The sequence below is a fragment of the Lepidothrix coronata genome, unplaced genomic scaffold, assembly GCF_001604755.1.
Source record: "Lepidothrix coronata isolate B3197 unplaced genomic scaffold, Lepidothrix_coronata-1.0 Scaffold133, whole genome shotgun sequence".
In the NCBI taxonomy this organism is placed as follows: Eukaryota; Metazoa; Chordata; class Aves; order Passeriformes; family Pipridae; genus Lepidothrix; species Lepidothrix coronata.
Genome location: NW_016690313.1, coordinates 886,787 through 910,852, shown reverse-complemented (window position 1 = coordinate 910,852; position 24,066 = coordinate 886,787). Strand labels below are relative to the sequence as shown.

Below are 24,066 nucleotides of genomic sequence, written 5' to 3'. Positions count from 1 at the left end.
CCAGTCTTTTTGGATCTTTTAGGCAATAGAGGAATAATTTTTTTTTTAAAGTGTATTGAAATAAAACCATAACATGAAACCAGCATCTTTGAGAAATGCTCAACATTGTAATGTTTGATCTTTACAGACTTCAGGTCCTCATGTTAAACCCATTTAGGTAAAGTTTATGAAATGTGAAGAACCCACACCGAATATTTCAGGACTTTGTTATTTAGAATAATTGAAAAAACAAACTAGTCTTTGCAAGTCTGAAGCAAGCCAAACTAAAAAGAGAGAAATAAAGCAAATAAAACCTTCAATTTCATCTTTTTGAGTATTTTTTCTTACATTCAGCTTTTAAGCCAGTAAATAATTGCTTTTGAGAGGTTCTAACAACTAAAGAATAACATTGATTAATTAGGAAAGAATGTGAAGAATACTAATCAATCCTTTAAGACAGTTTTTCTTCTCCCATCTCAATCCTTTTCGTCCCCCCCAAACAATGTGTTTTCTATACTGTTCAGATTCCTTTAAAAACATTCATATTCTTGTCCATTCACACAAAACTCTCTTGGTGAGCATTGTTTTGGGAGGAGTGGGTGGCAGGCAGGGGGCACAGGATGTTGAGAGAACAGATAGGATGTCAGGTGAAGATGGAATGCTGTGCCCTCTCTAACCAGCTGAAGGCTCTGCATGATTGTTTTCTTACAAATAATACCTGTGGGTGTTGAAACAGTTCAGGGAATCTATCAAACCTACCCTTTCACTCTGCTGTTGTAACTCCATAAAATTTATTCTCATTTCAAAAGAATCTCGGCAATAATACCTGTAGGTGGTTGAGTAATTTAGAGAAAAATCTGTCAAATCTACTTCCACTGACTTTAGCAATAGAATTCTGTAATTACTCTCAAAGTTGCAAAATGCAATGATTTATTTTCAGTATGTTCAGGAAGTTCTAAACTGAGCTTTTGTTTTTTAGTTTAGCAACTTCTAATAAGCTCAGTGGAAGATCTAACTCAATGAGTAAACCTAATAATCGTGCAGCATTTCATTTAACTCACAACAAGGAAAAAAAGGCAGTGCTGCATGTAGGTAACAGACAGGACACTACTGCAAGTACAGTCCCATCTTAACATGGGCAGATAGTCCACATTTAACTTTTTTCCTACACAACTCTAAGAGGATACATCAGGAACTAAGCTGGATTCAATCCTATCTGTGTAATAATACATGGGTTTACAGATTATTTATGAACAATATAACTGAAGACCTCTGTCTCCTGATTAACAGATATACTTCATATTTCTTAAGTCAGAAATCTAGAACAAAATTGAAAACTCATAAATTTACTATAAGCCTAGTTATACTAGAAGAATCTCTCAGTGCCCCCAGACTCAGGCACACATTCAATTTACTCTGTTTAACAACCCCCCCTTTGTTAACTGATCTGGTTGAGGGAACATTTATTCACTTTGGGTCCATGGCAAATGTGATGCAATTTGACCTTGCGCAATCCCCAAGGAAAGACAGATACTCTGAGATTACCTGAAATAATCTCAGTGTGCATAAAGACAGATAAAATACAGGAACATTATCATCTGTCTGACACATCCTTAGAACCTGGACCCAGATGATCAAAATTATTTTACATGCCATCAAAGTCAAACAAAGGGAGTCTTAACTAAGTCTTAAGACTTTCGAGTCCATGAACTTTAAATGCTAAAAAAAAATCAAATTCATAGTTCAGCGCAGAGACACGTCTCTTCCACAGGCATTTTCTGGTAATCCAATGACAAGACTGATAATAAAAAGCAAAGTAACAAATTTCTTTTCCTTTTCCCTCCCTGTCCTCACCAAAGAATCCATATCCTATTTGGATTCACCTAATTATGCAGGAGGTACCTCAGCACATCACATCTTCAAAAGGTGAACTGGTTTGTGGCCGGCAAGGCTTAATCAAAAATGAGTGGCAAATGCACTGGGCAAAGATGTTGGACCCTGCTATAATTAAAACTTCATTAGTCCCAAATGGCATCCTCTATCTGTGGTCTTTTGACTAATATATAATTTTTTAGCATAAACCATATGTCTCCAGCAAACATTCATGTTCAAACAGGGAGAGAGAAAAGATAATGCAAGTTCATGGTGAAAAACAATCCAAAAATTACATTTTTAAAGTAGTCATTTAACTCCTTGCCACAACTTCAGACACATTTCCACCATTTACTCTCATCCATTATCAGTGCAGACAAAATTAACAATTAAATTAAGAGGATAAAGTACAGGACAGTGTTACCAGATCACCTCATCAGAAACATGAAACATGAGTAGCCACCCTATTAACAATAAGGCTCTGACACTTCAAAGGCAAATTGTTTATAAGTTACATACCAAAGTAGAAGGAAAACCAGAAGCAGTGTCATTCTTGCTGCTTATAAAAAGGAAAAGATTTAATCAGTCATTCTTGTAACAAACACGCTATATCTGTGCAACTAGTTTTTAATTACCCAGTCTTCAGTAATCTCAACCACTTCTTTTCAACAAAATAAAACAGTGCTAGATTGCTGAACTTGATAAGCCCATCCTTCGTGCTCACTAGACAGAACAGTTGGTTCTATATCTTTTAAAAATACACTTCAGAAGAATTTAGGATTTGCAATAATTTCCCTGGGAAGTAAAAGTCTGTCTGGATCTAAATTAAGTTTTATTTATTAGAAATGCAATATGGCATATGGCGGAAACTCTTTATATGTTCTATCAATCAGGTGCCGTCCATATTAAAAGGGGGGAAAAAAAGCCCTATTTAACATATCAAAATAATTTTCTTACAAGATAAATAGCTCAGAGACAATTCCCCTGCAATGTATGTTTATGAAAAATCAGCAGGAGCCATTTATGGCCTCATAATACATAAATCAACTGAAAGAACACTTGGTCAGAATGTGAAACATCCCAACATTAACTCCCTGTGACTACAAAGCTTCCCTTCTCCCCCTTACAGGTGTCAAATCACTGCAACGTTATGATTTTTGTTAGTAGCTGGTAACAATTAAATCTATTTAGATGATAATTGTTTTTTAGATGCATTTAAATGTTGGATTGGGGCGGGAGGAGGAGATCTTATCCTTACACGTCACCAAATGAAAAAGCATAAAAATAGCTACGAATCGTCTTCCTTTTCCTGACCTAAACAATTTTGTGCCAAGGCAAATGAACTCTTCCAGATAGACAGACATAGGTGCCACTAAGTGATGGAAATAAACGGGGCTTGGAAAAAGCAATGTTTATTTTTTCGCTGGAGCTTTTGCTTTCAGGATAATTACCTATGCACGAACTCTAGATGGCAACATTGCACTAACTGTATTACTAAAACAAAATGTCACACTGAGTCCCTACATATCCTCTTTATCAACATTTTATGTGCCACAGATCTATAGCCTCTTATTATAAGTGTAATGAAGCAGAAGTTATTGAAGCATTTTATTGATTGCTCAGATCACAAGTTTACTGTCATACTGAATTGGCACCTTACTTGCTGAAGCAAACTGCTGACACCTTTTTAAAAAAGTGACAACTACATCTATTTCATGACCAGAAATCCATTTTCATCTCTATCAAGACAAGAATGCAATTTTCACTTCATTTAACTGATGTTAGGCCTGCTCAAGGCATGACACTTAGAAAAAGACACAAGTTTAAGGTTCTTAAAATATTTCTGGTAACCAGAATGCAGCTCTGCTGTGGGAAAAAATTCAAGCCTTGCTCAAATCTATAAAAAACACACAACATTCTAAGAGTCACTTAGCTGAACTATCAAGAGGGCAGTTTTCTATTTCAATTTCAAAATTACCAAAGCACTCTTTTTATATTATTTTAATAAGAAGCTAGGCTGAAATAGTACAGTTTTCATCTCGAATCTTGCTCTACACAAAGTTCACTTTAACATGGGATTATTTCTTGAGTGGTCTCTACACAGGTCAAACAGACAAAAAAAATCTATTTTTCTGTGACCTATAAAGAAGGAAATAAAGATACTTAACACCTCTTCAATGGTGTGAGTCAATGTCATATAAATTTAGAAAAGCAGAAGCCGCAAGGAAGAGGAAAAAATAATTTAAGTCTGAAAAAGGGGGGGTTGTTACTGGACAGAGGCTGTGATACTCAAGTTATTTTAAGAATACACTTTCAAAACCCATAAAAACACAAATACAAGACTGGGTTAAACTGGAAATCGAGATAAGCATTTTGGTGAAGTTCTCATTTTCTTCCAATAATATCTAATAATTATTATGCTGAGTTTATCACAACATAATCTAATTTTCTAAAAACAGCACTATAAACAGGGTAAGTGTCCTTTGGTATAAATTTCTGACAACTCTATGAACAAGGATGGATATAAAAATTAAGGAAAAACATCCTGACTAAAAATACTTTGTAGAAGTGTATCATTTTATTAGTTTCTGCCAGGCAAAGTACCTGCAAAATGATTATTCCTAAAAGCTAGTTTACATTCTATTTGTAGGGCGGCAAAAAACCCAAATGAGTCATTAAAGCTCTTACTGAACAATGCAACTACTGTAATCTGTGAAAAACAATTGAATAGTAATGTTAGATATGTTTCTTATAAAGTAAAAAAAGAAGAAAAGTTATGGAGAAAAGCATTTGTTTGTGTATCACAGAGGTATGCAGCCTCCAGTACTTGAGTCAGCAATTTCAAGAGAACTACACAAGAAAATAGAAGAAATATAGACTTTCTTTTTCCTTTGTTCTGGTATTGGCAGTATTTCAATTGTTTAAAAGTCAGTAACATTTTTATGGATCTGCATAGAAAAATGAGAACTATGAACTATGTTGTTTGTGGATGTAGCTTAGAATAATAACAGTAAAACTGTTGATATACAGTTTTGAAATAGTACATTTAAGCTTGTGTTTCCATAGCCAAAATGGCGAGTAGCAGGATCAGTCAATAATTTTACTCTCTTTTGTTTTCTTGTGGGTATTTTGCATACTAGCTCCATTACATTAATGTGATGTAATTTGCTGTGGTTCAAATGATTAATTACTGTTACTGTAAGTTCTGCTAGATCAAACTAATGAACATTCAGCACAATTTCCTGTCACTTCTCATCCCGGCTCAGTCTCCTCATCCCCACACATAACACACTTCCAGTAAAAATAAAAGCACATAGAATAAAACCCCTGGACCAGCTCTGTTTCTTAGATCCTTGAGAGTAACACGTGCTCAAAAACATTCAAATATGCTGAAAGAAATTTGTGACTCTCAAATACTCATACACATACATTTTCCATAATAAATCTTTACTGTGGCAATGAGATATTCTTCCATTTACCTGTTCACGTAACGTTTTATATCATTTAGTAAAGGACAGACCAACAGCTTGAACAAAGCGTTAACTCTAAATGAAGAAAATGTTTAAAAATCATTAATATCATTTTAAAAAGTATTTGAGTCTTCTCTTTTGGCCTCTGTTTAGCTGTGCTAGGCCTGTGAATGACAGCTTCCCTGCTTGAAGCACACAGAAAGCACAGCCTTCCTCATTCACTGTCAGTACTATGGCCTTTTCACACGTTCCCTCCACAGCAGTGTTTGTCCCCAAACACTGGAACCCAGCACAATGGCATTCCTACTCCAACACCCCCACCAACAGCACCACTACAGATGAAGAATGCTAATGAGGTGGACATCCCCCCTCTCCCAAAGTGTGAACTATATCCCATGCTATCAGATATAGTGCTGCTTCTATTGTTACATGGCCCAGCTCACTTCAAAGCACTTTCATTTGGGCGACGCTTTTTTCACCTAAAAGCATTTTTAATAGAAACTATGGCGGCTCCACAAAAAAGATAAAAAAATATCTTACGTGCATTCACCCAACCATGTACATTATACACAAAATTAACTGATTTTAACCTCCAAAGAGGTTTGAGGATACCAGAAATTCCAACAGACACCTACACAGAATGTTTAAAATTCTGGTAAAAGGCTGACAACTGAAATATTAATAGTAGAATAATTCTATCAGAACTGTTGCTTAAATTTTACTTTCTTTTATGTTTGTTTGTTTGTTTGCTGTTTTTTGTTAGAAAACTGCATTTTACAGTCCCAGAATTTAATGGCATTAAAATGCCAATATAAACTTTGTCAAGATTTTAGGGAAGCTTATAGATCATTATGTACATATGTAATTGCAATTAGAAAGCATTTAAAGGGAAATGATAGAAGGTTTTTGTAGTATAGTGGTTATACGTATATATTTCCCTACTTTCTCACTTATTTAAAGTAAAAGTAAAACCAGCTCCCAAAGCTCAAGTACTCATTGAGTTTTACCTGTTTTCCTTCACCTGTGTTAAACTCAAGGAATACTATTTAAGGGATACTGAGTGTCCTCTTTAAAAGGCTACAAACACCACAGCAGAGAGACAGTAACTCCTCACTCCTCTGGGGCAAGAAGCAACAGAGTGATTAAAAAGACAACACCGTGCAACCAGTGCACTGTGTGGACCAGAAACTGTGTGTTGTTTTAATTCAATTTAGGCATTTTAAACAGAAGCCCAGGAAGATTTAATACAAATATGTGTATTAGCATACTATTATAGAAGTCTGTGTATTAGCATATTATTAGTTGTATGTGCTATTTGACTTCAATGGACAGACTAAAGTGTCTTAGCAGAGTAATACTGAATCAAAGAATGTTCCTTTTCTTTTACTTCCATTCCCTTTTTATCTATGTGAAAAGACAAGGTAAGCACAAGTAATTCAAATGTCAAAATAGCACAGAGATAAATAGAAATCAAGAAAATATATTTAATGTTGTCAAGTAGTGGCTAGAGGTTATATTGCTGTGAATACTGTACAATCATCACAGCATTATCCTGTCAGGCCTCAGCACCACAGGACAAAGTGAGAGTATTTTCATTGAATGGTTTGTTAATTAACATGCCTTCTAATTTTGTATCTGTATCATATCACAGTGTGCTCTTTACAAAATAAACTTGTTTCAGTTATTCAGAAAAAAAAGGGCAGCATAAGCAAAATACGGTAAGATCATGGTAAGAATTGTTATACCTACAGCATATAATAACCTCCAGTTACTACAATTCCTTCATTTATGTTCAGTACTAACACAACTTCAGTATAAAAATGGTTGGAAAAATTAACAGAGAGACACTTTACACCAAATTATATGTTTCATCTTATCTTTGGAGTAATATAACTCCAAATAACACAAGCTTTTGGCACATTAACTGCACAAAACATTTAACATTCTTGTGCTGTAAAATTTCCATTTCGGCACTTAACCCAGTTTATTAATCCAGTTTATTATTATTAATTGTTTATTAAATTATTTTAATCATACGGGTTTTGTAGACAATTAACTGTCAGAGCTGTACTGACATCTATCCTTGTAATCTGGACTCTTAAAAGTTACAAATGGCTAACGTGGTTATATGAGCATATGCCTAAATGCAAGGCTTTCATTGTAAAGAATCATTTGTCTTCAGAAGAAATTTCAAATCCACTGAAATTGTTAAGTATTTCTTGTCATTTACAATTTCCAGCTGAACCCTGATGGATAATCAGCAAAGGAATGACTAACATGAGCTAATTTACTGAAATGTCTTTATATGTTTTTCACAGAAAAGAGTAAAAAGTAGTCAATAAACGACTTCCATGTGAATTTCTATTTAGAAACTGCACTGTCTGTTTTGTTCTACTAATTAATTGCCATTGTACTTGCTAAGTACTTGTATTCATTATATATATATATTTGTGTTTATTAAAGAGTAAATATTATATTTTATAATAGATTTCAGTTCCATGGCTTTTGTGACAGGCAGTGTTATCTTAAAAGTGTAGAATCATCAACATAAAGTGTAAAGATATTTCTGACTTTTTAATATATCGCTCCACTGCCTCAGAAACGGCCTGAAACAAGCTTTTCTTTTTCCTTTTCTGCTTGTTTGTCTCTCACGTGCTCTCTCGGTTTTGTTTTTGTTTCTGTTGGATTTCTCCTTGCTGACCACTCTTTAGCTCTAGACAGGAGCAGTGTCCCCAAAGTCAATTCTCATTTCTCTGTATGGATCTGACAGCAGGAGGTGCTGTATAAACAGTGTGACTGACACTTCGCCTGCTCCTCTCCTCCCCCTTCCTGCACAGCCTGGCAGCTCAAATCTCTCCTGCAGTCATTCTGAGCTCTGGGCCCCGACAGCACTTTTAAATCCGAGGTTCCCAGCTGGCTGCTTAATTTCTGTATGATACTTTTCCTCCAAAACCTGTATTCTTATGAAGTACTCACCTAATTCTTAAAAATATGTACACTCTTGCACATATAAGTGAAATTATGTTACTATACTGAGCAAGATCGGTGTTTTCTTACTTATATTTTCTAAAATAAAACATTTGATTAATAAAAAATATCATCTTATTGCTCCTAAACTTTTAGACAGCATATTCATTATCTGTTTTCCACTATTTTTTCGAATTAAAATGTGCGTCTGGCATATTTGCTTGATGGCACAATTAAAATATTGATGTTTTAAAACATGATACGTTTATTTAATTTTTCATAGTGCAACACCAGCTATACTTAGAAGTGTTTACTTATTTATTTAAAGTATGTTTCAACTAAATAATTATTTAAATTAGTTTTATGGAAAGATCTATGAGACCATTAAAAATTGCATGAGCAGAACGAGAAATGAAAAATGATTGCTTTAGAGAATATCCACACAAGGAACATCACAGCTAGGCACAGTATGCAGCAAGAAAAGATGAGGCACATGACATCCCACTCCAAAAGAGAGACACAATTAACTGCTTTATTGTTGGCTTTGCAATTACAGAAGCGTTTCATTTTCCTAACAGGCACTGCAGCTCCTGCAATATATGTCACACTTCTTTATGACACAGTGCCAATCCTTGGTTTTATACAATTAGCACATTTGAAAACTAAAACAGAAAAGCAGACTTTTAAAGAGTGGGACAACTCACCTGTTTGCAACAGTTTGCAGACTTTAATCGTTGGTGCAGGGCCAATAGAACTCCTTGGATATAAATCTTTGCTCCTGAGAGGCTGAAACCTTCTCTCTTAAAGACCCAAAGAGGTCCTCACAAAGGTGTGATGAAGTTTTGCAGGCATCTGTCAAGCAGAGGAGCTATGCAAAGAAAAGAAGAAAAAGGGGAAAAATAAAAAAAAAAGAAAAAGAAAAAAAAAACAACCCCAAAAGCAAATTCATTCTTTTGACCCAACTGAAACACAGAGCTTCTAACGCAGCCTCAGCATCAGAACTAACTCTTAATATCTATTATTTATATCTGACCTGGGTTAAGTCTTGGAAAAGCAACTCCTGCATTTCTAGTGGCCACCATGAAGGACGTATTTATATTGAGACACCCCTCAGGAAAGACTCCTAAGCTCGGTGAGCACACCTGAATAGTTCTGAAGTGTGCCTAACTAGCTGCACGGAGTGTCATGGTGTGCACTGATTGCCTTATCTTCTCATTTATCACAGATGAGTTGGAACCAACCTTGCTGAAACCTACTTGCATTGTCCTCATAAAATTGCAAGATCCGTGGTGTTTCTGTACACAGTTTCCTGTTGAGGAGCTGACATACACCTACAATATTATAAAATGGTAACATTCATAAAATAGAATCAACACCCTCATAAGCTGTTTTATTATAACCTTCTCATTGCCACTACCTTAAAAACAACTTACAGCGAATAAAAGTGCTCAGTGTAGCTGTTTAATAATGAGGAAAGGTCAAATGAAAAGATATATAAAATTGATTCGTGGCAATGCTCTCAATGAGATCTTTTTCTTGCTGCTTTTAGATTTCGAATCACTGTAAAGGTTGAAAGCATTCTCTCAAAGGGTCCTAATGTCAATATGTGAGATAAATAAGGGATGATTATTTTGGCTTCAGGCATTACTAAGGTGCATGTGCTTTGCAGATATTTTTGTGTAGCACATGTGGGCCTTTCGGATACAACAAAATAAAATAACAATAAGCAGCATTTCATGCTTTTACCTGAGGGAAGGGAAGGCAAGGCAAGGCTATAGTCATAAAGATTCATATTAGCTATATAGGTATAAATGGTGCATTTCCTAGCTACATAAATACTAACACAGAACCATAGGTTTTGTCAGAGAAAACAGAGGAATGGGGATTACACTTTAGGTATTTTTGTTAGAATAGGAGACACACGTTCCATTTGGTTTTGGCAAATATTTAGCCTCAATAGCTGTTCACTCAGCTGTGAGAACAGAGTCTGAACTGAGACCTTAGTTAAGAAACTTTCATATGCAAGTTCATTAATAACCAGAGGCTTTTGGACAGATCAAGAAGGAGCATATCATATAGTTAAATTCACCTTCAAGGATAAAGAAATAGGTAATCATGCAACAGTCACTGCATTTTATGAATGATTTAAGCACGTGGTTAACTGAAACTGTGTTTATTTTTGTGAAAGGTATTAGTTTTTTTTAAATCATGCTAAAATTCAAGTCTTCTGACTCCCACAAATTCAAGATAGAACTTTATCACCTAGTCAGTAACTTTATGTATTCTCACATAAACACTTCTGGGAGCTTCCATATAGAATGCTTACTTCTCTTTTATCTAAAAAGAGATCAGACTTCACAAACTAAGACTGATGAGGATCTACTGAACAAGGTTAATATGTATATTAACCTACACTAATGATTACCCTGAAAAGCAATACAGCAACACTTTTTCAAAATATGTCATCAAAGCAAACACACTAAACCAGAACCCCTACTATAGACCATTAAATATTTGCTTTTAAAATTTGATTTCTCAGGACATGGCCATGCAACTGAACATGAGGAAAAATTATTTCAAGATGACAGTAAATGAATTAATACCTTTCCAGATTATTCTAATAATGTACTTACTCCTTACCACGGAATTCAGACATAAAATTAAGAAGATAATGAACAAGGTCTGATCAGGAGCACTGGTAGGAGTGAATATACTTGTCAGCAGCATGAGAATGAAATCTATGTTTCACGTTATGTGATGAGCAGTGGTTATAGTCATACTTAGTTCAAACAAAATAAAAGGATGAAAATCTGATCTCAGTGAAGTTTTACAAACACCCTAAGTGAATATGGCTTTTACTCAGTGCTTTTTAACTTAGTTACCACAGGAAAATGATTACAGAAATGAAGATAAATGAAAGTAACGGTGCTTTTCTGAGTATGTAAGGAGACTGAACATAGCTGTGAGAAAATGTGTGTATACCAGAATTGAATGTTACATTTGAACACTGATTATAGTACCATTAAGTATTTTATCACAAATAATTTTAAGATCAGTACAATGCAGCCATGCTAATCCACCTTCTCTGAAGGTAATGACCTTCAGGACCAGAGAGGGATAGTTCCAAGACCTGCTGGGGTTGCTTAGAGGTTAAAAAAGTGTCACCTCTTTCAGACACACCTAACACCCAAATTACTCAGCAACACTGAGCATCAGACCCACATAATTTTCTATAAACAACAGTAATTTCCATAAACATCAGCTGATTTTATCCATAAAGGTATTTACTTCATTCCACACTCAGTCTTAATGTTTCCAGTTTTACAGTCTCAAAGAGCTTGTATTTTTCCCCCTATTCTTTTGACCTCCTTTTTAAAATTCCAGATATTGATGGTATTAAATTATTAAGTGTTCACTGAAGTACAAAAACACGTGCCCCTAGAAAGGTAAAGGAATAAAGGTAGATCACTAAGGCAGTAACTTCAGAAGAGTGTATTTTACTGAAATATTCCATAACTTTATACTGTTTGATGATTCCAGAAGATACTTTTAGAGCTCTAGATAAAAAATACACAGTTGCTCAAAAATTATTTAATAATGTTTTTGCTGTTCTCATTTGGAACTGATGCAAGACTGATTTCCAATGAACAGGTACCTACTTCCAGTCTTCCATACATTTTGGTGACTTACCTAAAGCAAAGAAGGTATTGGTCTGAACTAATATTTTTCTGAAAATTAAGAGTATCAGTAATTACTCCACAGTACAGCTCCCAGCTCCACTGGAGTGTTTTGATACTTTATACAAAGCAAAGTCTACAAAGCGAGGTGGGAAGAACCTATAGGCAAAATTTCCTGAAGGTTTGCAAGTCTCTTGTGAAGTGTTGCACAGTCCATTCACCATTCCAGCTGGTCAAACATTACAAACACTGAGCTATGAGGCAGGACCACGAAGACAGTAACAGTGTGTTGACCTCAGCAAGAGAAGGCAAAAGCCAACCCTTGGAAAGAAAGCAAATGAGCTGACTGGTGAGGTTTAGGAACAAGTCCCCGTGATGTCAGTCTTTCAGAAGGTTAGAGAGCAAAGAGAGTCTGAAGTGATGGAAAAAAATTTTAAATTACAGACAAAATTCCTTTTCTTTATAATGTCTATGCAGAATTATAAATAATGCATTAGAACCAAACTGCATTTTTTCAATTGAGTCATTTTTTCCTTTGCAGCGGTCTTAGCTGCTAGAGAGTCAGCCATGGATAAAAGGAGAGGACTCAAGGATCTTTGCTCCTCAGCTAAGCTGAACAGTACAAATACACCTTTATTGTTTTTATTCTCCCCTTTATTGATTTTTTGGCTTCATATCACATGACAAACATCGAATTTCCTTGAAGAAAATAATTGGTTTACAGTGTAATTTTACACTCCTCTGAAGAACAGAGACAAGAAATTTTCCCTAAAACAAAACCCAGAGATTTTAAAATGATGGGGATAATGACATGATGCCACAGTGGCAAACAGGAAAGAAAGAACTTTTTTGTTTTACATTGTCTTGTGTTTAAACTTGATGAAAATTATAAGAGTGCAATGTTGATCAAATGGAGTAACAGAAAGCATGAAATCCAAAGCCCAGTAGGGTATCCACAAAAAGTGAGCAGAACATTTGTAAAGGAATGGGAAAATTACCCTCTGGCAATTTGAAATCATCACAAGTGGACTGCAAAAAAATAAAAACAAATAGCCCAAAATTCAGTTTGTTAACTTTCTTCTTACTTGAACTCATGACATTATTGGAGCACAGACATTAGTATTATACTGAGCTCTTTTCAACATCCATTTCTCTTAGCAAATAAGCCAGCAAGCAGTAAAAGCATCCTTTTTAAAAAACAAGTAACAGTATCAGAAAAACAGGAAATAAACCATCAACAGTTTTTCCAGAATTGGAAAAAAAGAAACTCTCAATATGACCAAAATACTAGAAATTCTTTTTATACTTCCTGGGGACAAGGTTTTTCCTGAAGGTACTTTCAATATGCCCTGTACTCTGTTATTTATATATATATATATAACAGAGAGGGTATGAAACTGTGTTAGTGTGCAATGTTTCTTATTTTAAGCAAACATGATGCAGCTCTTTGTCCAGGGCAACTGGCATGTACTACCCAAAATTGTGGTTTATACAGGGAAACCAAATGATGGAGAACATGCATTTTCCTGTGTTGTTGAAATTACACCAGTGTGGTTTTACTCCAACAAAAACTAATCTAACAGCTGCTGTGTACTTTTGTTTACATGCTATATGTCAAATCGTATTGTCCCCAAGGTACTTATGAGAGATGCTTTAGCAGTCATTTTCCTAAATACTGATGCCTATCCGAATTTGGATTTTTCCACCATTGAACAGAATGACAAGTACACGATTGCTGTACTTGAAGCAATCTTTCACAGCTGCTTCGCTTTTCCACTGATCCCATTGAATTGACGGCACATGCCTGTGGGGTCTGCAATGTTACAATACTGCTGAACAAGATGTTGATTGTACACTACAAAGTCGTACAACACAACTTGGCTTTATTGTGGGAACCATTTCCCAGGTCCTCCTTCCATTGATTTTCAACCTGAGCAAAAGTTGATTTAAAATCCCGTCCGTCTCCCTGACCTTTACTGGACACCTGGTTATGTTAATTGTTTAGAGGTGCAAACTCTAACCCTCGGTGGCTGGTAGGCATGAAAACCTATGAAGTGTCCTCAGTTCCTAAAATGAGCATGAGTCATGTCTTTTCCTGAACTGCACGAAGTAGCTGTGCATTAAATATGCTGGCACATCTTCTGCTTGAGCAAGTGGACCGAAATGGTGTGAATTGTTAATGCCTTGCTGCTTTGGTTCACGGCTTGTGATTGATCATTTGTAACTATATCTACTCCTTGTTCCATGAAATCAAGTATGGAGTAATGGGTTCATCAGATTTTTGGGTTAAATTGAGAGTGAAGAGGTACTGTGTGTGGAAATAAGAGTTGCCATGTTCGGGGCTGGCCTTGTAACAGCATGGAATCTAAAGGCGATATTCAAAACCACTTCACTCATCATACGCTTACTGATTCTGAATAGGGTCCATTTGCAGGGGACATTTGGTAGTTTTCCAATACACTTTATGCCTCTTTCTTCACTTCTACCACCCTGCACATCTTTTTTTTTTTTTTTTTTTTTAACTAGAATAGCTTATAACAGGTCAGCATAGAAAATTAATAGATTTAAGCATCTTGCTATGTAAAAGTCAAAATAGCCTTGGACTGAAGTGACTGTCCTCCTGCTAATTAACAATACTACCTAAATATTAAGTTGTTTGCATGACTCAGGCTATAAAAAGCTCAGTAAAGTTTTACTCACAATGCAGAATTATAATTTCATATTTTGCAGAAAATTGTTTTTCCAGGCAGAAAGAAAGAGTTACAATAGCCTTAGTTCTACTCCTCAATCCATTCATGTGCAGGAATGACACATATTTCCAGACATTACAGCACAGCTTGTGACTTTGCAAGCAGCAGTGTGTGGGACAACAGCAAATACAAGCCAACAGCAACCAGAAGTGACAACTTGTGATGGCCTGCAGGAGAGGAATCACACACAGCATCTCCACAGAACAAGAAAGGTAATGTGTGTCAGCATCAAACTGGCTGGGGTGCTCACACTGTTCTGTCTGTGCAACAGAACCCTCCCTGGACTTCCTGTGCCACCTCAGCTCCTCTAGGTACAAACCATCAACTCAGAATAAAACACACCAACTTGTTTCCCTGTTTTAAAACAATCTATAGGAGTGATTTCACTGCAAGTGAATGTTCAGCTTGGAATGAATGAACGACTCTGGTCACGTGAGACTCACAACCAGGTTTTCCACCTGCTCCTGTGCTGAAGTTCAGAGACAAAACTAAAATCTGGATAAATTTAAGACCAAAAGAGAAATACAGAGTAATAAGTGACTACTTTTGCTCCTCATTTAGGAGTAAAGAATTAAATGAAAGGAAATTAAATGAAAAAGAAGTGGAAAGGAGTGTACTGGGTGTATACCTCTGTGCATGTTTGTGATTATTACAACCATATTAAAACAGGTACAGCAGCTTAGTTCCATTTCATCCAAGCTGTGGCAGACTAGATTTTTAATCTCCCTTCTTTGTTCAATATTTATCCTGATGAATGTAAACATAACACAAGCCTGCAGCAATCAAGTCCATGCACAAGTTCTGTCATTAAGAGTTTTGGGGAGGCTTCAATCCATGCCACACTGGAGAAGCAGAGGAAGCAATTATGAATGAAGCAGTTGTCTTTTTCAAAACTCATTTTCAGAAGTCCCCATCTTTTTCCCTCTTTTCTCCTTCTATCTTTATGCTAGCACTAGGGAAACCTTGCTGAGGTCAAGATTCTATATTAAAGTATTAAATCAGGCTAATTTTTAACTATTTTGACTCATGATGACTGTTGGCTCATAACTGTAGTTGGGAAGCTTTCCCATGCTTATGCAAGGAGCTGTGCCACCATTTGGAAGATGTTTATCAAGTCTACAGAAGTCTTTTACAAAAACCAGTGATTTCCCTGAGTATTTCTTTTTTAAATTCTGACTAACTTGTAGATGCTCATCTCTGTTTTCAAAACATTCAGTGCCGATGCAGTTACAGAAATCTGTAGAGGTGTAATTGCAGCAGCCAGACAATGAAAGGCCAAGAAGACTTTTTCAGCCACAACATGCTTAGAATTCTTGACAGCAGTTCATTGTGATGCATTACTGCAATCCACTGGGGAGTTCACAGGACACAGGATGGCTGAGGTTGGAAGGGACCTCTAGACTTTGTCTAGTCCATATCCCTGCTCACAGAAAGGTCAAGCTAGAGCACATTGGTCAGGGTTTTCTCCAGTGGTATTCTCAATGTCTCTGAGCATGAGACTTCGTAACATCTCTGGGCAGAGATGTTTTTGACCACTTCTTTGTCTTATGCTGAAGTGGAATTGCCCACACTTCAATTTTTGTCCACTGCTTCTTATGCATTCATTGAATACTATTGGGAAAAATGAGAATCGATGTTCTTTACTCCCCCACACTTGTACTTGTGGATTGGATTACAGCTCTCCAGCTGCAGGATTTCACATTTCCCTTTGCTGAACTTTCTGGGATTCCTGTCTGCCTATTTATGCATTCTTCCTCCAGCAGTTCTTCTAATGTGCAAAAGTTCTTTAAGACTTGAAGCAGGAAGACATATTGCCTAATTCAATATGCATATAACTTAAGTAGAAGGTAGAGAAAGATCCTGGAGAAAATGAGTTAATCTTCATAACTATGACCTCCTGTATATGAATTTCATTCAGGCAAAATATTAACTCCTAATGAAGTACAGTTTAAAAAAAACCCTACATATGAACGAATATATTCAGATTTTAAAACAAAAACTCCAGATATTATTTTTAAAAATTACAAAAAAACAGAGATGGTGTTCTCCATTCAACCAGATACACATACTGCCAGAGAGGTTTTATCTCTTGTTATTTTTTTGTATTCTAATTTACTGAGTCAAGAGAAGATGCATTATAATAGAACTTAATGCTGCTTTAGTGCTCTGTTGGTTATAACCCGTGGTGTCAGCAGGTACACGTTTGCCAGATCAATTCAAACATCTTTGTTATTTCCCCTGTTCATATCATGCCTTCTGCACTAATCAGAATAAGATATGTACACTCTGTATGTCAAAGAAACTCAACAGATTCCATTGTGCTTTCCAGTGGAGAATATCACACAGTTGAGTGGAACCAAGGGTGGAGCACTTAGTTTTATTTAAGTAACAAATTTTAATGCAAAATGTATAATCTTTCTATTATTATATATGGTATATATAATAATACATACAATTTAGCAGTATAAATTTATTATAATGTATATATATAATATATACATTATATATATAATATATATATTTTTATATATGATATAAATATATAATTATACTATTCTGTACATTATAATATATGGTTGATGTTATATTATATCATATTGTGTTATACTACATTCTGTTATATTATATTAGGTATACTATAAATTGGTTTGAATAGATGAAATAATTAGCTGCATCTGCTGATGCCAACTTTTACAGGTCTGACAAACCAATGAATATACTACCTTAAGACTAAGCAGTAGAGGTATAAAGTGATAAAAGCTAATATGGAGCACAAAGTACCTGATAGTAGGCATAGAGCAAATTTTTATATCTCTGTGGGAAAAGGAATGATAAACACTCCACAGAGATGAGCTTCTACATTCAGAATTCTGATGATAAGAATAAAACCACTTCTCTAGCTGTGGGATCAATGCCAGTTAACTTGCCTTGGATCTGTCAAAAAAGCTGTTGCTCACTATATTTCACACCTGAGGATAGGAATGTTAGGCTGAATCTGAACCGAAACATTAGGATGAGGTGCAGAAAAGAAATACCTGGGTTGATTCTTAGACAGGTCATGTAAATGGCATCAAAGATACTTTTGTTGCAGAACAGGATTTCACAATGAAGGTTCAGGGTCCCATCGTGACTGAGTTATATTTAAAAACTGGCTTTGAAGAAAGTACTTCAGTAGTAACCTTTGCTTATAAACAAATGCTGCAGGTGTGGTTACATAGGCTGTGATTAAAGAAAATTTGGCTTAATCCATGTCTTGTTATCCAAGTGCCATTGATATAGCTTGCACCATAAATTGAAAATGCCACTGAAGAGAGAAATATTTTCATCACATAGGAAGGCTCTGAATATATCACTGGGTTGCTTTTTCAACAATAGTGACAGGTTATAAGTCCAGTTTCTCCTGGGACAGTGTGGGAGAACATTTGGTTGAGGCTGTCATGCTCTTTTCATTACAACAATTTTCATGAGCATTTCCTATATTTCTTTTTATAATCAAGAATAAATTCTTTTAATACCGTTGATCTGAAAGCATCTGTAAACTTTGAGATAACAAGAAAATGTTCATAAACATGGCCAGGGCATGCTATCTGGTTTGTGAGGAGAGTCAAAAACCCTGGAAAAATTTTACTCCTAGCTGGGCTGAAATCTGATTTGCTACTCTGAAAGTGGGTAGGATTTGAAGAGAAATAAGCAGACTAATTTACAGACATTTGTGGAGGTGCAAAACCTGAAGAATTTAAGACTTCTTTTAATGGTTTCCAAACACTACATCTTCCACATTCAGTTCTCTTATGATAGGAGGATTATCAATAGGCACAGGCACTTCTAAAGTCTGAAGCTTTTGAACATATTTATTTAAAATCTTGTACTAAAAATCTGAATAACAGAGAGACATATATAGGAATAAGGAAACAAAAGTCCTAGGGATATATATTTAAATATCTAATTAAATTTATAGTACAAAGATATAGCTATCTGCAAAAAATATCCCTGAAGGAAAGCTCAGAGAAATAATTCTTAGCCTTCTTACACAGAGTTGGAATGATGTCTTATTTACAGAGCATATACAAGGGTAGGAGAGATAAACTGTGTGTGGTATCTCATTGAAACTGTAAGAAAAAGCTCTCATACTAAAGCAGTACTGATAGAAAAAGGCCAGTCAATCACTGAAAAATGGATTAAAACTATGTAAATATTACAATGCTAGAATTACATAAAGCAATAGCTTTATTCATGAGCTTATTTATTGACTATTTGCCATTTTTAGTTCCATTTAAGGGCACCAAGCCACACAAATTATTTAAAAAAAGAAGTCCAGATTTTATTTTCAGTTCAAAGTCCTCAATGCCTCAATTTAGTAAACAGAATGCCTGTTCTAACAAATGCTACTTACCATTTATTGCCCATTTTTTCTCCTTATACGTTGTATCAGTATTTCACTGGAGAAATAAGTTATCCTCAGTGTGCAATCATCTGAAAAACTTAAAAAAGGAAAGGTGTTACTGAAAATAATAAAAACCTAATTCTTTAGCAAATACCTTGAGAAAATCAAAAAAGCCATAAGATGGTTATGCTCTAAACAGCTACAAAGAAAACATGTATCAATTAGAGAACAAATGCAATGCAATCTATCCTCCACATAAAATGCAGAATGAACAGCTGTCAATCAGTTGATTTCCAGCAATGACTCTACACATTTTCAAGTACAGCATTCTATACATGCAAATTCATTAGAAACACAAGAAATCACATATTCCAAGAAATATTTTGAGGGGAAAAAAAGCAAAGGTCTAACAAAATGTTTTGTGTTTCTTACCAACTGAAAAAGTATGAAATAAAAAAAGAAAAATTTAGATGCTTGTGAAAGATGAATCTACACTTCAGATGCTGTGCACAAATATGTAACAGAAAGGTCTTCAAAGACTTTATAGACAAAGTGAGATAAAACTGTTATAAAATCTAATTAGTTTAGCCACACAAAAAGGTAATTATGTTGTGCAAAATTTTTTATGTGTATCCATTGACCATAGACGACCATAGTAGAAAAACAAGATAATGTAGCAATGTCTTAGAAGTTACTCAGTGACTCCAGCAAAAGACTCCTTGGCAGTGGAAAGTGTGTGGTCTGTGCTGGGATTTCATTGGGTGCTGCAGAGAGAGAGGGGCTTGATTTTCCCTACTACACGTTTATGTTAACAGTATATTTTGACTAGAGCATGCATGCCTTGAATAAAAATATATGCTAAACTCTAGAAATGTCACGACAGTTAAATTTAACTTCTGATTCCCATTTAGCATCCAAGTACATGGATTTTTATTAGTTTCAATGTTTAAACCTAAATAACTTTCAACAAAAAGTTATTTTCAACTTCAGTGTTTAACTCTGCTAGCAAAGATAGAAACTTGCCTTTAGATAACTTTAGAGTAACATCCCCCAAACATATTAATGTTTTGGCCTGTTTCATACCATCACAACAAGTAATATCACAAACAATTTCTTGTGCCCACCATCAAATTCTAAATTATGCTTATTGTCCATGTCCACACTGTTCTGATCGTTCCTAGTCATGCATTACAGCTATTGTTTTAGAGAGAATCCTCCCACTGCTGTGATTTTATGCTGAACCAGGTTTTCAGATTGAATAACTTAAAGTCACACAGCTCAGCCAATGTAAAACATGCATTTCTTGATAGCATTTTTTTAAATACTATTTGCTTGCTACACTTTCTTCAAAAGAATTGATTATTGAATATTTAGCTTACCTCCCTCCAGCTTGTACAGAAATCATAACACTTGAGAACATATACAATAGGTGTTTTATATTGTGCAACACTATTTCAGGGAATGCAAAATTATGAAAGAGGTGAATCATCACTATAGGAGTTGTGTGATTAAAGCAGAAACTGTCACTGAAATGATGCTGGTGAAATTACCTGTCATTCTTTGAAAGAAAGTCTAAGAAAGACAGTACACAAGTTACTTTTTTGATGACAGAAATGGCAATACTTTGACCAGGAGAAATTCATTGTTCATGGAGGTGTTGAAAAGAAGAGGCAAGAGGAAAATACTAATGACATTATTCAACCATCATTATTATTTCAGGTCAGTCAGGGAATATCCTAAGCTGCCTTTTTCAAGGTGCTCATAAGAGAACACAAAGTGTGAAGAAAAACTTTACAGATCTTGTAAATTCTAAGAAGAATGTGTCCTGTTTTAAAAATCCCACACATTCAACTGCAATGAGACATGTTCAAATGTGGAAAATGCATCTTCTACCTCCATAGAACACACATTCCACAACTGACATTGCACACCAAACTTAGGAGAGATGCTGCCTGTCCAGAGAGATCCAATTTAAAATAAGACAAAGAGAATACCCCATCATTAAAGTTTTGTGGGGTTATTTTCTTTTCTTTCTTTTTTTTTTCAATTTTAACTGTAATTACAGTACCTTCAATGCAGTTCTAACACTCACAAATATGGAACTCTTTGGAAGGTGCTGCAAACCACCCAAGATTGCTAAAATTCAGCATATTCCCCTCCATTTCCCATTTTTTCTACATATTTGTCATATTTGGGCCCAAATGCCATGTTTTTGACCCAGTTCTAACTTTCCTGGCAAGAGAGAATAGAAGGTGGGAAAACATGTAAATATATCACAATTTCTTACAATGGCCCCAAGGTCCTCCACAAGTTGTAGCTTCTAATCCTTTATAACTAAAGGTTCCTTATCTTTCTAGGCAGTTGCCTAACTGAAAGCAACTATGTAAAAGTAGATTTGGGAGAACCAGGTCTAAACAGAACAGTATTTCAGGCATTTTCTGACCTTTGGTTTGGGACAGAAAAAGTGTTTCATACTAGTTCAAAACAAGTATAAAAATAAGTATAAAAAAAAAGAAAATAATCACCATATATCTCATCTCTTCTTTTGTAAACATATTTAACATTCTTGCCAGTTTTAACTGCATAAGGACAGGCACTTTCAGCATGAAAATATCCTTTCCTTCCATGAATTATGAATCCTATTTTCTGTACATCTGTATATTGATTGCTGTATAGTAGGTGTGCAGTTATTCTATCAGTGACTAAGTGGGGATGGGAGGAAAACTGTGAAGGTTGTACAGTCTGCTAAATCTGCATTTTTTTGAGAAACAGAGACAGGAATTGTTCAGTGTGTCTTTTTTTCTCCTTCATTCAGTGACACACATCTAGCACAAGGGAAGTGAGACAGGTGTCACTTTTGTCTGGGTTTCAGAACAGAGAGAATCAAACATCCTCCAGCTACGCTTCAGACTTTCCTGGCAAGCTCCCACCAGACTTGATGAAATCACATAACTCTGCCTAGCTGGCCCACTCTTTCTTTAGTAGGTAAAAGTCTGAAAAGAAATACTGACTACAGAGAAATGAACACACTTCTCAGACAGTAGCAACAGTCTGCTGAGCACTTTGCTTATTATACACAGAACCCCCCCACATTTCAATTGTTTGGTTTTTTTTAAATCACACTAAGCGAATGACACAGCAAAGGGAAAGAACAATGCCTCATTCAAGGAACAAATAATATTTGTATTCAAGGAAAAAGAAAATGCTCTGCTTCTGATATATTGGTAATTAGACTGCAGCATGACTGGGGTTGTCCCAGATGAGGGGAGTATCCTAGGAAATTATCAACATATGCAGCACATGTATCATATGTTGCCTTTATTCTTCCACTTTTCTTTAGACATCTGCCTAAAGACAGGATATTGGACTACTAAAGTTCAGCCTGATACAGTATTGTAATTCTTATGGCAGTTAGGCTTTGGTTGCAATTTACAAGCAAGGAATAAGTTTTCTTTTTAAATCACTTGACTGGAGGAAATATCATTTGAAAATTTTAATTTTTTTTTATACTTACTGTTGCATTAATACCTGAGACACCGATTTGCAATTTCTTTCAAATGTGTTGGCCTTTTGTTGTGGTTTAACTTGGTGATTTTAGCTGGGGTTTTTTTGGCTTATGTCATCTTCTCTATGTGGTTCACTGAATGGGGGAGCAAAACCCTTGCACTGGCCAGGGAGCTGCAGAAATCCTGCAACGACAGGGCACAAGTGGTGGAGGCTTCTTTTATCAACAGCACTGCAACACACTGACTTCAGACATGCTCAGAACTACGGCCCCAGTCACTTTTGCCCTGTTATTGCAGGACTCCTGCAGCTCCCTGGCCAGTCACCCTTTCAAAGCAGTCCAGACATCTCTAAGGCATCATGGATATCAGTTTAACAATTGATGTTCTAGGTCAAGATATCCTCATTGAAAAAAACCCCCAAAGATTGATTAATATTGTATGTCAAAAATCATCACTGAACTTTTTTGCTCCTCTATACAGACAAGTTTGATCTGTGTTTTGATTTTCATCATCATGGTGAAAGTATTGTGAATGTTCTAGTTAGACAAGAGGTTCTAGGAACATTTACTGCTGAAGTGTTATTAGTCACATTTGAAAGCAATATCTTGATATATATTAGCACCAATGTTGACAGCAATACAATTAATTTTATATTACAAAATATGGAATGATGTCTATCAAAAACTGACAGACATATGACTTTTTATTAACTGTGCCAGATGTGGTTATAGAATTCTCCCGGGTATTATTTTAGTGGATGAAAATTCTAGTGAATAGGATAGTTCAGTTGGAAGGGACCTACAATGTTCATATTGTCCTACAGACTTAAAAAACCCCTAAACCTGGATTACATAATTCAGAGAGGACTGGATGCTAATAGTCCAGGCATTCAAAATTCCTTACACTCAGTGGAAATCTTGACAAAGTATTCCATGTTGTTGATCAACCCTAGGTTTGAAAAGTATTGAAAATTTATTTTTAAAAACTTATTTCAAATATATCACAGGCTAATAAAGGAAATGTGGTATAAAGCATATGTGTCATAACTGTTTTGGGACAAATACATATGCCCTTCTAGATATACCTGAAAACAAAGACAGCACATCAATTCTTCTAAATCCTACTGAATTTCCAAGAAAGTATTAAAAAGCCTTATACAAGAAAAAAGATTCTTGTATATAGCATAACTTTAAAATATGTTGTTATATGGTTACAGTGTTCTCTCTTTTAAGACAAGCATTTTAACTACTGAATATTTATAATATCAAACCGAACCAGAATTGACCATATGTGCAAGCATATATAACATATGTAAGTCATGCCTCAGGTAATCTTAGAAACAATCTTCCTTGGTAATAAATCCTCAGATCATGTACTATTAGTTAGCAGACACAAAAGTAGGGGAAGAAATAGGCATAATCATAAGCAAGGTGACTACGAGGCAAAGACAGGGAGGTTAAA

At 35.4% G+C, this 24,066-nt stretch overlaps 1 long non-coding RNA gene across 4 annotated transcripts in view; it reads right to left on the bottom strand.

The window, feature by feature from the left end:
- LOC108503203 overlaps window positions 1-24,066 on the bottom strand; it is a 78,014-nt gene that overhangs the window by 33,284 nt on the left and 20,664 nt on the right. The window contains exons 3-7 of one of the 4 annotated variants that reach the window (XR_001876761.1): window positions 19,795-19,863; window positions 19,109-19,196; window positions 9,545-9,619; window positions 8,993-9,156; window positions 2,371-2,407 (exon numbers count right to left, since the gene is read on the bottom strand). This is a non-coding gene — a long non-coding RNA (uncharacterized LOC108503203). Of the gene's footprint in view, window positions 1-2,370; window positions 2,408-8,992; window positions 9,157-9,544; window positions 9,620-19,108; window positions 19,197-19,794; window positions 19,864-22,613; window positions 22,704-24,066 lie in introns of those variants that run through there. The other 3 variants (XR_001876762.1, XR_001876759.1, XR_001876760.1) reach the window with 3 other exon arrangements.